The sequence below is a fragment of the Phacochoerus africanus genome, chromosome 9, assembly GCF_016906955.1.
Source record: "Phacochoerus africanus isolate WHEZ1 chromosome 9, ROS_Pafr_v1, whole genome shotgun sequence".
In the NCBI taxonomy this organism is placed as follows: domain Eukaryota; kingdom Metazoa; phylum Chordata; class Mammalia; order Artiodactyla; family Suidae; genus Phacochoerus; species Phacochoerus africanus.
This window is the reverse complement of record NC_062552.1, coordinates 22,700,782-22,708,892: the sequence shown is the minus strand read 5'-3', so window position 1 is coordinate 22,708,892 and position 8,111 is coordinate 22,700,782. Positions and strand designations below refer to the sequence as shown.

Sequence of the window (8,111 nt, the reverse complement as noted above, 5' to 3'; positions counted from 1 at the left end):
ATGGAAAATAAGAATAATAAGTAAATAATCGGGAAAGACTGAGGAAAACTGAATAACAAATAAAACGACAGGAAAGACTAGGTCACCCGAGAAGCAATCCATGTTCTCCAGCGCAAACATGGAAATTGTTTTCCCGGGAAAGCCCCAATTCTTCCCCATCAACATCAAAATGAGAGCTGTGTAACCTGAGGCCTGCCCTCGGCTTGTACAGTACAGGCAGGCTTTCATCCTGACCAGAAGCCCACCTTCGGCTTGTACCGTTCAGGTGAGCTCCCTTCCTTGGTTAGGAACCTGCCTTCAGGTTTTTCTGCCATCAGGCAAGGTCCTTTTTTCAAGTCCCTGTATCTCCTCGGCTCCCCGCAAGGAGAGGGAGTTCCCGTCGTGGCGCAGTGGTTAACGAATCCTATTAGGAACAATGAGGTTGAGGGTTTGATCCCTGGCATTGCTCAGTGGGTTAAGGATCCGGCGTTACCTTGAGCCGTGGTGTAGGTTGCAGACGCGGCTCGGATCCCGCGTTGCTGTGGCTCTGGGGTAGGCCGGCAGCTGTAGCTCCGATTAGACCCCTAGCCTGGGAAACTCCATATGCCGCGGGAGTGGCCCAAGAAATAGCACACACACACACAAATATATATATATATATCACAGAGAAAGTCAGTGTCATTTCTAACCATCATTCTCTGACCCAAAAACCAACCCAGAGACAACTACTATTATGAGCTTGGCATGTATCATTCCAGTTCCGTTCAATATATATCAAATATTATGTATGTAATAAATATTTAAATATTAATATTATTACATGGTTATATATTCAGAGTTTAAATTTTCCTACTGGGGAGAGAATTTAAACAGGGATCCAATACGAGCAGAAAAACCCAGTTATCAAAAGATGGGAAATGCCCAACAACCTAGGCCAGAGAAGTCTGTACAAGTTCCAATGTTTTTCATATGTGGTCACTAGATCTGTAGGAGAATATTTAGCTTCTGGTCAATCTCCTGGATGTTTTTTTTTTTCTGGACCCCAAAGCTTGATCAGCCACTGAGGGGATGGGGGCTGGTGGTATAGCAGAGACCCCAGAAAAGAGACGTTTGAGAAGAAGAAAATACATGGCTGTGTACAGACATGAGTCCAGGTACAACAAGATAAGGATGTACAGGTTGCCTACAATGTCAACAAGTATAACATCAAGATAACCACAAAAAGTATTATCTCCAGGAGTTCCCGTCGTGGCGCAGTGGTTAACAAATCCGACTAGGAACCATGAGGTTGCGGGTTCGGTCCCTGCCCTTGCTCAGTGGGTTAACGATCCGGCCTCGCCGTGAGCTGTGGTGTAGGTTGCAGACGCGACTCAGATCCCGCGTTGCTGTGGCTCTGGCGTAGGCCGGTGGCTACAGCTCCGTTCGACCCCTAGCCGGGAACCTCCATATGGCCGCGGGAGCGGCCCAAGAAATAGCAACAACAACAACAAACAAAAAAAAAAAAAGACAAAAAAGACAAAAAAAAGTATTATCTCCAAATGAGACCAATTAGAAAAACCCAGTAGAACAAAGTACCCTTGACAAGTTGCATCGATTTTTTTTCCGTTGTCACTCATCTCTTATTATCTGGGGAGAGAATCCCAGAAAAAATACTAACTGCTACTGCTTTCAATATCATGTGATATGAACCTTACTTTGCATTTTCATAATTATTTGATGACTACTTCTTTAAATTCAAACTAAATTTTAATCTCAGTATTTCATATAAATAGTATACAGTATATTTGGCTAGATTTCACTTGAATTACTATCACATTGTGCATACAGTCTGTCATAGCAGTAATCTATAATATAGGTTATTCGTATTTTACCATGATTTGCTTTTACTTTCGTTTGTTTCATTTTATTTTTATTAAAGTGTAGTTTGATTGACAGTGCTGTATACATTTCTGCTGGACAGCAAGGTGACCAGTCATACATATACATATACACATGACTTTTCTCACACTATCTTCCATCATGTTCCCAAATCCCAAGAGATTGGGTAAAGTTCCCTGTGCTGTGCTGAAACTCAACTTCATCGTTAACAAAGAAACTAATGTATCGCTGATTAATTGTGATGATTAAACTAAAACTGCAATGACATGTAAAGCACCTAAAATACTACTGCATGTTCAATCAATGCTATTTCATTACTTGTAGAAATAGAGGAGTATTTATTCCAGGAATATAGACACTAGAAAGCAGCCAAACTATGGCATCTTTGTCAAAGCATTTTCTCAAGCATCTCTTTTTTAAAACAGTAATTTTATTTTCTCCATTATAACAGGTTTGCAGTGTTCTGTCAATTTTCTACTGTACAGCTAAGTGACCCAGTCACACATGCATATATACGTTCTTTTTCTCACATTATCCTCCATCATACTCCATCATGAGTGACTAGGTATAGTTCCCAGCGCTATACAGAAAGATACTCTTGTTTTTACATTACTTTTATACTTATTTATTTTGCTACCTAAATGTTCATAACCAACAACAAATAGAGGCATTTGAAATTCCTCAGAGAGAAAATCAAACTACTTCCTGACCCTCTTGTTAGAAGAAAATATCTCTCAGGAGGAGGGAAGCATGATAAGGATTCAGAACAAGGAGAAGAAATGAAGTAAAACATATTCACATTCCTTTTTTTCAGGATGAGAAAGGTTCAAATATATTATGTAATCAGCACAGCCCTACATGCTTGTGTGTGTCTGTGTGTGTGTGTCTCTGTGTGTGTGTGTCTGTGTGTGTGTGTCTGTGTGTGTGTCTCTGTGTGTGTATGTGTGTGTGTGTGTAGCTGAGTGCACTGTGAGGAAGGACATAATGCTCTCTCAGGAGACACAGTCTTCCTGGCATCAGACGTGGTTCTGACTACAACAAAAGCTCCTCAGTGCTTAGTTTTAGAAGTAAGGATTGGGGAGCTTTACATCCTCTGAATTTGGGGAGGTTATAAGGAGAATGTGCAGACAAAATAGGAAGTGGCTCATCAGAAGCAAATACCATCTACTTTCTTCCCTCAAATATTATGAGGAAAGGTATGTGATATAACTGATGTCTTAAGAGTGTCGTGGAAGATGGTGAATTAAAGCTTGAAAGTGAATAGCCAGCATTTGAAGCATTATTCACTTCTGGACATTATTTTAATCGGTTAGATTCTCCCCTCTCTGAAGACTTGCCAGTAACCCTGTCATAAAACTACTGTAAGTTGTTCTAAACTAATTACTTTACAGGAAACAGATGTATGTCTTATATTCGGGTAATTGGAAATGCCTCGATTATCCTGTAATCAAATGATAAAATAGTTTCTGCTGGGTTATATTAAGGCATCACTCAGCTAGATATTAGGTCCTCGATGAAATAACTATGGATAAATGCTGGAAAGCAATGGGAAATCATCTCTGCCATATTCAACAGCCAGTTTATTTAAACTGTACCTATGATTCAAGCATTTTAGAAATGACCGTTTCAGAATAATGGAGACTAATATTTACTGAGGTTTTCTTACATTCCAGGCACTGCACTAAGCGTTTCAGGTAAAATATCTAGTAATGTATCACATGATTTCCTCTGGCTGATAGGAACTAAAGAAACATTTCATCATGACAATAGAGACTAATAAGGGACTGAGTCAGTTAAGGAACAGTTCTAGTTACGTGGAGCTGGCTCCAAATGAATCACTTCTGCTGGGTTATTTCCAAAGCAGAGCTGTAGACAAGGTACATGTCTTGGATCTCGGGCTGGGTAAGCTGGCACATGAAGAAAGCCACGAGCTATTGAAATGATCTTGTCTCTCTCCTCTATGTATATTTTCATACATCCACCTATCACTGAAACTCCATCTCAAGATTTAAACCTGCAGAATCTTGTCAATGTTCAACGGCCACTTGATCTTTCATCACATTGAGTAGGAATCTACAAACACAGTTCATCATTTGCATAAAACTCCTATATCTTTAGATTAGAATCATGGTGCATTATTTGGTTGATGGCTGATTCTTAATATAGGTTATTTTTATAGACTAGCAATATTAGGGAATATTGCACACAGTGTCCAGTAAGTCCGTTAACATGACATTTCTACAGGGCAAGAATTTTCAAGGGTGATAAAGTGCATGTTAATTTCTTATTTTCTTTTTTGTTTCTTTCTTTTTAAGGCTGCACCTACAGCATATGGAAGTTCCCAGGCCAGGGGTCAAATCAGAGCTGCAGTTCCCAACCTCCGTGACAGCCTCGGTAAGGCAGGATCCAAGCCACATCTGCAACCTACACCACAGCTCACAGCAAGTGAGCCACTGAGTAAGGCCAGACATCAAATCCGTGTCCTCATGGGCATTAACTGGGTTCGTTTTCCACTGCTGGCAGCCGTAGCTCCAATTGGACCCCTAGCATGGGAACCTCCATATGCCGTGGGTGTGGCCCTGAAAAGCAAAAGAAAGAAAGAAAATATTTGGGGTTCAAAGAAATATATAAACTATTGTCTCTATTTTCTGTGCCACAACCTTAACTGAATTGTGGTGCCACATAGAAAAGAGAAATATTAAATTATATTAAGTTAATTAATAACAACAAAAGGGAAATGTTTCTAAATGCTTTAATATAAGTGTAAATGCATTATAATAGAATACTTGATGTGTGAGCACATTCTTCAGCAGTCATACACGCGAAGGGTCCCTGTAATCGTATGTTTGTTATTTCATATTTAATGGAATTCTGAATCGGTCCATTTATTTCTGCTCTTTTTTCCTTCTTTGTTGAATCCAGGACCTACAACAGAAACTGAAAAATACTTTGAAAATACGCTGTGCTCAATAAATACTTCTTGATAAATGAGTAAAGAAAGCATGTGAGTGGCTAAAGAATAGGAAAGAAATAGGTAGGTATGGGAGGACCTTATCTGGTAGTATTTGACAACTGGTAAAATGAAGGGATGAGAGAGAGAATTTTACTAAACTCTTTTCCATTTCATGCCTGCTGACTAGATTATTTCTGACAAATCAACTAGGAGAGTGAACATGGAATAGGATTTGGTTTCAAGATGAGGGTAACTTCCAAACTTTGAATTTTAGAATTGCAGAAAAGAAATTTATCTCTCTGACTCACGAGAGCTTGTTAAGAGTAAGAGAAAGATTCATCTTTCCTTCTGAAAGACTCTTGATGATGACCTTGCCTTCTTTTTTTCAGGCATGACCTTCAATTGTTCCTTGTGGCAGGACAACAGCATGTCTGTCAAACGCTTTGCCTTTGCCAGATTCTCTGAGGTCACTGACTTTTTCCTTTTGTTTACCCTCATCCTGCTCATGTTCTTAGCATCACTGATGGGCAATGCTCTCATAGCCACTGCCATCTGGACCAACCCGGTCCTCCACACCCCCATGTACTTCTTCCTGGCCAACTTGTCTCTCTTGGAGATTGGCTACACGTGTTCTGTCACACCCAAGATGCTGCAGAACCTTGTGAGCGAGGCCCGAGGAATCTCTCGGGAGGGGTGTGCTACACAGATGTTTTTCTTTGCATTTTTTGGTATCAGTGAGTGCTGTCTTTTGGCGGCCATGGCTTTTGACCGCTATATGGCCATATGCTCCCCACTTCACTATGCAACACGAATGAGTCGTCGAGTGTGTGTCCATTTGGCAATGGTTTCTTGGGGAGTGGGATGCATGGTAGCCTTGGGCCAGACCAACTATATTTTCTCCCTGAACTTCTGTGGCCCCTGTGAAATAGACCACTTCTTCTGTGACCTCCTCCCTATCCTGGCACTTGCCTGTGGGGATACCTCCCATAATGAGGCTGCAGTCTTTGTTGCAGCCACCCTTTGCATTTCCAGCCCATTTTTACTCATCATTGCTTCTTATGGCAGAATTCTAGCTGCCGTGCTCAGCATGCCCTCACCTGAGGGCCGCCGAAAAGCTCTTTCCACCTGTTCTTCCCACTTACTTGTAGTAACACTCTTCTATGGCTCAGCATCTGTCACCTACTTGAGACCCAAGACTAGCCATTCACCAGGAATAGATAACTCCTAGCCCTCTCTATACCGTGGTGACATCCATGCTCAACCCCATCATCTACAGTTTACGGAACAAGAAGTCAAGGCAGCTCTTAGGAGAACTCTAGGCAAGAAAAAAGTATTGACTCATAGGTAGATACCAGAGGACCACAAAAATTGCTCTTTGAAAAAGATGCAAAACCAACATAAGAGGAAAGAAAGAAAGATGAAATAAAAGGAACGAAGGAGGGAAGGCAGGAGGGGAGGAAGATCTAGTCACTTGTTATAGAACATGGTAGAGGATAATGTGAGAAAAAGAATGTACATATATGTATGACTGGATAACCGTGCTGTACAGCAAAATTGACAGAAAATGTAAATCAACTATCATTTAAAAATATCTAAAAAAAAGATAGAGAGAAAGATAGAGAGGAAGGAAGGTAGGAATGAAGGGAAAGAGATAGACGAGAAGAATAACTAGAGAGAACGAAAGAAAGAAGCAAGACAAGAAAAGAGAAAGGAAAGAAAGAAAGAAAGAAAGAAAGAAAGAGAGAGAGAGAGACGAGATAGAGGAAGGAAGGAAGGAAGAAGAAAGAAAGAGAACGAGAAAAGGACGGAGGGAGGGACAACTGTACCTTGTCCATCCGTTTTGTAAGAACCTTCTTGAACTAACAGTGATTGTTATTTTGAGCGGATACCTCTATACTCACAGGTGAATGTTCTCATTACCAAATTCTGGAATGAAGGTTGGACTACCAAGAATTATTTAATGATGGAGTCCAACCCTAGAACAGATTTTCCCAACCTGTTCCCATTTAAGGCTAACGTGATAGGCTAAAAGGACAAATTGCCAGATTACTATCTCAGAAGCCTCTAAACAAGTTCCTCACTCTAAACTTCTTAGGCATTTTTCCTAGCCCCCGAGAGCTCCATATAACTTATTTGGTTGGTCACTGGGGTAGTGCTTTCCCACATATGTGTGTCCCCCACATGGCCCTTTATGCCCTAATAGCTCTGTTATGTGTGTTACTTCCTTCCATAAAAATGTTTCAAAATTCTTCAACCTTAATTATTGGTACATGACAGAGAGTTAAATAGTTCCTTTTTGAGTTGTGTGTACTGTAAAAATATGTAACATCCAAAAAAAGAAAATTATTAAAATTTAAAAGTAATCCAAAAGCTCCAAAAAAAAAATCAGAAGTATCTGTTGCAGAATTTTAAAAGAAAATTACAGGAAATGTTCACCAGAGTCTTCATGGTGAAACTCTTTTTCAAAAGAAGGAGAACACCTATTTAAATTCTAGGATGGAAGAAGAAAACTGAACTAACACTAAATAATATAAATAATTTTAAATTTATTTTTATGTAGAAGATTTACATATGTTCAGTTATGATCATTATACAACTAGAGATGTGATAAATTCATTTGAGTAATAAAAAAAAAGATTTACATATGTTCAGATGATTCCTGACCAAATATATTTGGAAATCATCTGAAAACTTGCTCTTAAGATAAATGGACATCGTTATAACACAGTCTAGTCCCTTGAGGCATCTATAGGAACATTACCTTGGCTTTGAACATTTCATTCTCAGGGAGGTGCTGTGATCTATGAGAGATTCTCAGCTACCCACATAGCAGTGGGTATAGGACAAGGAATGGAGAACTGTGACAGCTACCGTGACAACCTACAGCATAGGATGAATGAGTTCTGGGGATCTAACACACAGCATGGTGACAGTAGTTAATAACATTGAATTATGTACTTGAAGATTGCTAACAGAACGGATCTTAACTCTTCTTACCACACACATACACAAAAGATAACCATGTGAGCAATGAACACGTTGCTTAACTTGATCATGGTGCTCATCTCACAATGGACACATACATCGAGGGATATATATTTGATATATACATCATCACATTATACACCTTAAGTCTTCACAATTTTATTTGTCAATTTCATCTTAAAAGCTGGAAAAGAAAAAGAAGATGTGGTAATTCTCCAGTCACGGAATGATAGTGATGGTTACTAATGACCGAGATGTCTGTTTTGCCAGATATGCCCATTTTACCAAAAGCTATCTGATTCACAAAACACACTGT

The 8,111-nt window shown here is 39.7% G+C and overlaps 1 pseudogene; it reads left to right on the top strand.

Moving 5' to 3' along the window:
• The first annotated feature begins 5,201 nt into the window (after positions 1-5,201).
• Positions 5,202-6,158, top strand: LOC125136520 (olfactory receptor 10C1-like; annotated as a pseudogene).
• The last annotated feature ends 1,953 nt before the right edge of the window (positions 6,159-8,111 follow it).